This window comes from Monodon monoceros, unplaced genomic scaffold (genome assembly GCF_005190385.1).
Source record: "Monodon monoceros isolate NGI ecotype Baffin Bay Population unplaced genomic scaffold, NGI_Narwhal_1 Super_Scaffold_22, whole genome shotgun sequence".
In the NCBI taxonomy this organism is placed as follows: Eukaryota; Metazoa; Chordata; class Mammalia; order Artiodactyla; family Monodontidae; genus Monodon; species Monodon monoceros.
Window position 1 is genome coordinate 69,339,364 of NW_021703779.1, and position 10,196 is coordinate 69,349,559.

The following is a 10,196-nucleotide window of genomic DNA, read 5'->3' on the forward strand; positions in this document are numbered from 1 at the left end:
AATGGTTTATCTATTTTGTTTATCTTCTCAAAGAACTAGCTTTTAGTTTTATTGATCTTTGCTATTGTTTCCTTCATTTATTTTTCATTTATTTCTGATCTGATTTTTATGATTTCTTTCCTTCTGATAACTTTGGGTTATTTTTTGTTCTTCCTTCTCTGATTGCTTTAGGTGTAAGTTAGGTTGTTTATTCGAGATGTTTCCTGTTTCTTAAGGTAGGATTTTATTGCTATAAACTTCCCTCTTAGAACTGCTTTTGCTGTATCTCATAGATTTTGGGTCATCGTGTCTCTATTGTCATTTGTTTCTACGTATTTTTTTATTTCCTCTTTGATTTCTTCATTAATCATTTCGTTATTAAGTAGTGTATTGGTTAGCCTGCTTGTGTTTGTATTTTTTACAGATCTTTTCCTGTAATTTATATCTAATCTCATAGCATTGTGGTTGGAAAAGATACTTGATACAATTTCAATTTTCTTAAATTTACTAAGGCTTGATTTGTGACCCAAGATATGATCTATCCTCGAGAATGTTCCATGAGTACTTGAGAAAAATGTGTATTCTGTTGATTTTGGATGGAATGTCCTATAAATACCAATTAAGTCCATCTTGTTTAATGTATCATTTAAAGCTTGTGTTTCCTTATTTATTTTCATTTTGGATGATCTGTCCATTGGTGAAAGTGGAGTGTTAAAGTCCCCTACTCTGAATGTGTTACTGTCGATTTCACCTTTTATGACTGTTAGTATTTGCCTTATGTATTGAGGTCTAGCACCACTTATTGAAGGAGCTCTCTTTTATCCATTGTATGTTCCTGCCTCCTTTATCAAAGATAAGCTGACCATATGTGTGTAAATTTATCTCTGTGCTTTCTATCCTGTTCCATATTTCAATATTTCTGTTTTTGCTCCAGTACCATACTGTCTTCATGACTGTAGCTGTGTAGTAGTGTCTGAAGTCAGAGAGCCTGATTCTCCAGCTCCATTGCTTTGGCTATTTTGTGTCTTATGTGTTTCCTTAGAAATTGTGAAATTTTTGTTCTAGTTCTGTGAAAAATGCCATTGGTAGCTTGATATTGATTGCACTGAATCTGTAGATTGCTTTGGATAGTACTGTCATTTTCACAATGTTGTTTCTTCCAGTCCAAGAACATGGAATATCTCTCCATCTGTTTGTATCATCTTTAATTTCTTTTCAGCAGTGTCTTATAGTCTTCTGTGTACAGGTCTTTTGTCCACTTAGGTCGGTTTATTCCTACGTATTTTTTTCTTTTACTTGCAGTGGAAAATTGCAGTGTTTCCTTAATTTCTCTTTCAGATTTTTCGTCGTTAGTGTGTAGGAATGCAGAGATTTCTGTGCATTAATTTTGTATCCTGCTACTTTACCAAGTTCATTGATAAGCTCCAGTATTTCTCTGGTAGCATCTTTAGGTTTCTCTACATATAGTATTATGTCATCTGCAAACAGTGACAATTTTACTTCTTTTTCTGTTTGGATTCCTTTTATTTATTTTTCTTCTATGTTTGCTGTGGCTGAAACTTCCAAACTATGCTGAATAATAGTGTTGAGAGTGGGAAACCTTGTCTTTTTCCTGAAATTAGAGGAAATGGTTTCAGTTTTTCACTGTTAAAAATGATATTGGCTGTGAGTTTGTCACCTATGACCTTTTTTATATTGTGGTAAATTCCATCTATACCTATTCTCTGGAGCGCTTTTATCATAAATTGCTGCTGAATTTTGTTGAAAGCTTTTTGTGGATCTATTATCATAATTTTATTCCTTCTACTTCTTAATATGGTGTATCACATTGATTGATTTGTGTATACTGAAGAATCCTTGCATTCCTGGGATAAACCCCACTCAGTCATTGTGTATGGTCCCTTTAAAGTGCTTTGGATTCTGTTTGCTGGTATTTTGTTAAGAATATTTGCATCTGTGTTCATCAGTGATATTGGCCTGTAGTTTTCTTTTTTGGGGACATCTTTATCTGATTTTGGTGTCAGGGTGATTCTGGCCTCATAGAATGAGTTTGGGAGTGTCCCTCCCTCCATTATATTTTGGAAGATTTTGAGAAAGCTAGGTGTTAGTTCTTCTCTAAATGTTTGATAGAATTTGCCTGAGAAGCCATCTGGTCCTGGGTTTTGTTTGTTGGAAGATTTTGGATCACAGTTTCAACTTCAGTGCTTGTGATTGGTCTGTTCATATTTTCTATTTCTTCCTGGTTCAGTCCAGGAAGGTTGTACATTTCTAAGAATTTGTCCATTTCTTCTAGGTTGTCCATTTTCTTGGCATATTTTTGCTTGTAGTAATCTCTCATGATCCATTGTATTTCTGCAGTCAGTTATTCTTTTTCATTTCTAATTGTGTTGATTTGAGTTTTCTCTCTTTTTTTCTTGATGAGTCTGGCTAATAGTTTGTCAATTTTGTTTAGCTTCTGAAAGAGCCAGCTTTTAGTTTTATTGATCTTTGTGATCATTTCCTTCATTTTTTTTCCATTTATTTCTGATCTGATCTTTCTGATATCTCTCCTTCAGCTAATATTGGGGTTTTTTTTTCTGTTGTTGTTGTTCTTCTTCTTTCTCTAATTGTTTTAGCTGTAAGGTTAGTTTGCTTATTTGAGATGTTTCTTGAGGTAGGATTGTATTGCTACAAACTGTTGTGTTAGAGCTTCTTTTGCTGTATCCCATAGGTGTTGGATAATTGATTTTTCATTGTCATTTGTTTCTAGGTATTTTTTTGCATCCTCTTTGATTTCTTATTTGATCACTTGGTTTTTAGTAGTGGATTTTTCAGGCTTCATATGTTTGTATTTTTTACAGTTTTTTTTCCTATACTTGATATCTAGTCTCAAAGTGTGGTGGTTGGAAAAAATACTTGATATGAATTCAATTTTCTATTTATTTACTTGAGAACAAAACATCATGTTTAATCAATCCACCTGAACAGAAACGAGGGAAACACACCTTGCCTTGCAAGGTCCCATTGAGAAGAAAACTCAGTCTCCTTGAAAAAAGTATCATAGAAAAACAAAATCTTCAAAGCACAAATTTAGTGAGGCTTGTATTGTGACCCAAAATATGATCTATCCTGGATAAAGTTTCATAAGCACTTGAGAAGAAACTGAATTCTGTTGCTTTTGGAAGGAATGTCTTATAAATTTCAATTAAGTCAATATGGTCTAAGGTGTTATTTAAATCTTTTGTTGTCTTATCTATTTTCATTTTGGATGATCTGTCCATTGCTGAAACTGGGGTGTTAAAGTCTCCTACTATTATTGTGTTATTCTCGATTTCCCATTTTATGGTTGTAAGCATTTGCTTTATGTATTCAGGTGCTCCTTTGTTAGGTGCATAAATATTTACAATTGTTATAACTTTTTCATGGATTGAACCCTTGATTATCATGTAGTGTCCTTCTTTATCTCTTGTAATAGTCTTTAATTTAAAGTCTATTTTATCTCATATGAGTATTGCTATTCCAGCTTTCTTTTGATTTCCATTTACATGGAATATATTTTTCCATCCCCTCACTTACAGTATGTATGTGTCCCTAAGTCTGAAGTGGGTCTCTTGTAGACAGAATATATAAGGGTCTTGTTTTTGTATACATTCAGCCAGTCGGTGTCTTTTGGTTGGAGCATTTAATCCATTTACATATAAGGTTATTACCTATATGTCTTATCACTTTTTTCTCAATGGTTTTGAGCTTGTTTTTGTAGGTCTTTTCCTTCCCTTGTGGTTCATGCCTAGAGAAGTTTCCTTAGAATTTTTGTAAAGCTGCTTTGGTGGTGCTGAAGTCTCTTAACTTTTGCTTGTCTGTAAAGGTTTCAATTTCTCTGTCGAGTATGAATGAGATACTTGCTGGGTACAAAAATCTTGGTTGTAGCTTTTTCCCTTTCATCCCTTTAAATATGTCTTGCCACTGCCTTCTGGTTTGCAGAATTTCGGCTGAAAGATCAGCTGTAAACTTATGAGGATTCCCTGGTAAATTATTTGTTTCTTTTCCCTTGTTGCTGTAAATATTTTTCTTTGTATTTATTTATTTATTTATTTCAATTTTTAAAATATCTGTATTGGAGTATAATTGCTTTAAAATGGTGTGTTAGTTTCTGCTTTAAAACAAAGTGAATGAGATAACCATATGCATATGTCCCCATATCACTTCTCTCTTGTGTCTCCCTCACTCACACCCTCCTTAGCCCACCACTCTAGGTGGTCACAAAACACCAAGCTGATCTCCCTGTGCAATGCAGCTGCTTCCCACTAGCTATCGGTTTTATATTTGGTAGTGTATATATGTCCATGCCGATCTCTCACTTTGTCCCAGCTTACCCGTCCCACTCCCCATGTTCTCAAGTCCATTCTCTAGTAGGTCTTCATTTTTATTCCCGTTTGGCTCCTAGGTTCTTTTTTTTGTTGTTTCTTTTTTTTTGATTCCACATATATGTGTTAGCATACAGTATTTGTTTTTCTCTTTCTGTCTTACTTCACTCTGTATGACAGACTCTAGGTCCATCCACGTCACTACAAATAATTCAGTTTTGTTTCTTTTTAAGGTTGAGTAATATTCCATTATATATATGTGCCACATCTTCTTTATCCATTCATCTCTTGATGGACACTTAGGTTGCTTTCATGTTCTGGTTACTGTAAATAGAGCTGCAATAAACATTGTGGTACATGACTCTTTTTGAATTATTGTTTTCTCAAGGTATATGCCCAGAAGTGGGATCCCTGAGTTGTATGGTATTTCTATTTGTAGTTTGTTTAAGGAACATCCATGCTGCTCTCCATAGTGGCTGCAACAATTTACATCCCCACCAACAGTGCAAGAGTGTTCCCTTTTCTCCACACACACTCCAGCATTTATTGTTTGTAGATTTTTTGATGATGCCCATTCTGACTGGTGTGAGATGATATCTCATTGTAATTTTGATTTGCATTTCTCTAATGATTAATGATGTTGAGCATTCTTTCATGTGTTTGTTAACAATCTGTATATCTTCCTTGGAGAAATGTCTATATAGGTCTTCTGCCCATTTTTGGATTTGGTTGTTTGTTTTTTTCATATCGAGCCAGAAGAGCTGCTTGTAAATTTTGGAGATTAATCCTTTGTCAGTTGCTTCATTTGCAAATATTTTCTCCCATTCTGATGGTTGGTTGTCTTTTCATCTTGTTTATATTTTCCTTTGCTGTGCAAAAGCTTTTAAGTTTTACTAGGTCCCATATGTTTATTTTTCGTTTTATTTCCATTTTTCTACGAGTTGGGTCAAAAAGGATCTTGCTGTGATTTATGTCATAGAGTGTTCTGCCTGTGTTTCACTCAAAGAGTTTTATAGTGTCTGGCATGACACTTAGGTCTTTAATCAATTTTGAGTTTATTTTTGTGTATGGTGTTAGGGAGTTTTCTAATTTCATTCTTTTACTTGTACCTGTCCAGTTTTCCCAGCACCACTTATTGAAGAGACTGTCTTTTCTCCACTGTATATTCTTGCCTCCTTTATCAAAGTTCAGTTGAACATATGTGCATAGGTTTACCTCTGGGCTTTATATCCTCTATATTTCTGTTTTTGCGCCACTACTGTACTGTCTGATTACTGTAGCTTTGTAGTATTGTCTTAAGTCAGGGAGCCTGATTCCTCCAGCTCAGTTTTTCTTTCTGAAGTTTGGTTTGGCTATTCGAGGTCTTTTGTGTTTCCATACAAATTTTGAAATATTTTATTCTAGCTCTGTGAAAAATGCCAGTAGCAGTTTCAAAGGGATTGCACTGAATCTATAGATTGCTTTGGGTAGTATAGAAATTTTCACAATGTAGATTATTCCAATCCAAGAACGTGGTATATCTCTCCATCTATTTGTATCATCTTTAATTTCTTCCATCAGTGTCTTATAATTTTCTGCATAAAGGTCTTTTTTCTCCTTAGGTAGGTTTATTCCTAGATATTTTATTCTTTTTGTTGCAATGGTAGATGGGAGTGTTTTCTTCATTTCAGTTACAGATTTTTAGTATATAGGAATGCTAGAGATTTCTGTGTATTAATTTTGTATCCTGCTATTTTACCAAATTCATTGATTAGCTCTAGTAGTTTTCTGGTAGCATCTTTAGGATTCTCTATGTATAGTATCATGTCATCTGCAAACAGTGACAGCTTTACTTCTTCTTTTCCAATTTAGATTCCTTTTATTTCCTTTTCTTCTCTGATTGCTGTGGCTAAAACTTCCAAAACTATGTTGAATAATAGTGGTGAGAGTGGACAACCTTGTCTTGTACCTAATCTTACTGGAAATGGTTTCAGTTTTTCACCATTGATGATGACAATGGCTTTGTCATATATGGCCCTTATTATGTTGAGGAAAGTTCCCTGTATGTCTACTTTCTGTAGGGTTTTTATAATAAATGGTGTTGAATTTTGTTGAAAGCTTTCTCTGCATCTATTGAGATGATCATATGTTTTTTTTTCTCCTTCAATTTGGTAATATTGTGTATCACATTGATTGATTTGCTTATACTGAGAAATCCTTGCATTCCTGGGATAACCCCACTTGATCTTGTATGATCCTTTTAATGTGCTGTTGGATTCTGTTTGCTAGTATTTTGTTGAGGATATTTGCAATTATGTTCATCAGTGATATTGGCCTGTATCTTTCCTGTTATGTGACATCTTTGTCTGGTTTTGGTATCAGGGTGATGGTGGCCTCATAGAATGCATTTGGGAGTGTTCCTCCCTCTGCTATATTTTGGAATAGTTTGAGAAGTATGGGTGTTAGCTCTTCTCTGAAGGTTTGGTAGAGTTCGCCTGTGAAGTCTTCTGGTCCTGGGCTTTTGTTTGTTGGAAGATTTTTTATCGCATTTTCAATTTCAGTTGTTGTGATTGGTCTCTTCGTATTTTCTATTTCTTCCTGGTTCAGTCTCGGGAAAATGTGCATTTCTAAGAATTTGTCCTTTCCTTCCTGGTTGTCCAATTTATTGGCATATAGTTGCTTGTAGTAATCTCTCATGATCCTTGTATTTCTGCAGTGTCAGTTGTTACTACTCCTTTTTCTTTTCTAATTCTATTGATTTGAGTCTTCTCCCTCTTTTTCTTGAAGAGTTTGGCTAATGGTTTATCAATTTTGTTTATCTTCTCAAAGAACCAGCTTTTAGTTTTATTGATCTTTGCTATTGTTTCCTTCATTTCTTTTTCATTTATTTCCCATATGAACTTAGTGATTTCTTTCCTTCTGCTAAGTTTTTTTTTTTTCTTTCTCTAATTGCTTTAAGTCTAAAGTTAGGTTGTATTTTTGAGATGTTTTTTGTTTCTTAAGGTAGGATTTTATTGCTATAAACTTCCCTCTTAGAACAGCTTTTGCTGCATCACATAGGTTTTGAGTCATTGTGATTTCATTGTCATTTGTTTCTAGGTATTTTTTGAGTTCCACAGTGATCTCTTGGTTTTTAAGTAGTATATTGTTTATCCTCCATGTGTTTTTATTTTTTACAGATTTTTTCCAGTAATTGATATCTAGTCTCATAGCATTGTTGTCAGAAAAGACACTTGATATGATTTCAATTTTCTTAAATTTACCAAGGCTTGATTTGTGACCCAAGATATGATCTATCCTGGAGACTGTTCCATGAGCACTTGAGAAGAAAGTTTATTCTGTTGTTTTCAGATGGAATGTCCTATAAATATAAGTTATATCTATCTTGTTTAATGTATCATTTTAAGCATGTGTTTCCTTATTTATTTTCACTTTGCATGATCTGTCCATTGGTGAAAGTGGGGTATTAAAATCTGCTACTATGATTTTGTTACTGTCGATTTCCCCTTTTATGGCTGTTAGTATTTGCTTTATGTATTGAGATGCTCCTATATTGTGTTCATAAATATTTACAATTTTTATATCTTCTTTTCAGATTGATCCCTTGCTCCTTATGTAGTGTCCTACTCTCTCTCTTGTAATAGCCTTTGTTTTAAAGCAATCTCACTACTGAGCTTATACCCTGAGAAAACCATAAATCAAAAAGAGTCATGTACTAAAATGTTCATTTCAGCTCTGTTTACAATAGCCAAGACATGGAAGCTACCTAAGGCCATCGACAAATGAATGGATAAAGAAGATGTGGCACATATATACAATGGAGTATTACTCAGCCAGAAGAAAAACAAAAATTGAGTTATTTGTAGTGAGGTGGATGGACCTAGAGTCTGTCCTACAGAGTGAAGTAAGTCAGAAAGAGAAAAACTAATACTGTATTTTTACACTTATATATGGAATCTAAAAAAAGTATGATCATGAAGAACCTAGGGGCAACACAGGAATAAAGACGCAGGCCTACTAGAGAATGGACTTGAGGACATGGGGATGGGGAAGGGTAAGCTGGGACAAAGTGAGAGAGTGGCATGGACATATATGCACTACCAAATGTAAAACCAATAGCTAGTGGGAAGCAGCCGCATAGCACAGGGAGATCAGTTCAGTGCTTTGTGACCATCTAGAGGGGTGGGATAGAGAGGGGGGGAGGGAGGGAAACACAAAAGTGAAGAGATATGGGGAGATATATATATATATATATATATATATATATAAATGATTCACTTTGTTATAAAGCAGAAACTAACACACCATTGTAAAGCAATTACACTCCCATAAAGTTGTTTAAAAATTTTAAAAATTACGTTCCAATATTAAACAAAAGCAAGGAAAGGAATACTTGAGGATATTGGTCATGTGTCTACTTCCCCTAGTTAAGAAAACCCCTCCCACAAAGGGGGTGTAAGAAATACACAGAGCCCCAGATAGACCTCCCTGTGAGAAGGCCATATGACTATCACTGTTAAGTCATATGGTCAAACGCAATGAGTTTGATGGTGTATCTAGCCCTCTTGATTTATGGAATAAATCCTATGTGTCCAATTGCCCCACTCCTAAATACTAAAAGGATGGATGTAATCGGACTGATCAGTTTTAAATTTTAAATAAATTTATAAATCATAAATAAATAAATAAAGTTTCACAAACACTTCAATTCTCAGAAATCCTCTCATTTTCAGAAGTTTTTAAGAAGATATATTCTTTATCCTGGGTCATAAATTAGTTTTCTTCATAGATATTCCTACTCGTTCAACAGTATTTTTTCATTTTAGTTAAAAAAATTTGATAAAATTTAGATGATAACTTAACATTTTATTGATGGTTAAAATCATAAAAGTAGGGCTTCCCTGGTGGCACAGTGGTTGAGAGTCCGCCTGCCAATGCAGGGGACATGAGTTTGTGCCCCAGTCCAGGAAGATCCCACATGCTGTGGAGCAGCTAGGCCTGTGAGCCATGGCCGCTGAGCCTGTGCTCCGCAATGGAAGAGGCCACAACAGTGAGAGGACCGCATACCACAAAAAAAAAAAATCATAAAAGTAAATATTAATTATTAAAGTGCTCTAGAAAGTAACCTGGACATGATCATGGAGTTCTAGTACTTATCTTTGGTAAATCATTTCACTTCTCTGGAGCTTTATACACTAAGTAGGTTAGATAAGGTGATCTGTAAGGACTAATCTAAACTTTTAACATTCTATGATCTTTTTGCATTTTAGGACTTATTGTCTACTCTGTTGTAAAAGAATGATGTTCTTGGGGATTTCTTAGCATTGAGAGAGCTTATTTATACTCCAAAGTGCCCTGGACTGATAGTTTTTTAACTATTCTAATTTCTTTCTTTCTTTCCTTTTCTTTTCCATTAGCAGTTAATTCTCAGTGCACTCTTAATATTTTCTTACATTATACAAAATTCTTTGGGTGATAATCTGAGAATCAATCACTTTCTCGTGAAAGCTATTTCATGAGACTTTAGACTGATATTTCCTGCTTATTTCCCATTTTTCTTATTTCTGTTTCATAAACGAATGAGATAGTTGTTTCTACTAAAAATCTAATGTCTAGGTGAGTGGATTACCGATATATTGGCAAAGATATTTCAGCTTTTCTGATCTCAACACCTCAAATTTTTATTTCATGATTTTCTGAAAGATTTTACATGTCCTTCCAAGTTTTAGTGGCTTAAATTCTTTTGACAAACTACCCAATTTACATAGGTTACACCTCCTTTATGCTCCTTAATATCTGGAAGGACATTCAGTTACAGGCCATTACAGAAATAAAACAACACTATTAGTCACAAATGCTTATGGAAGCCAAAGACTGTTACAGCATAGTTTTGGT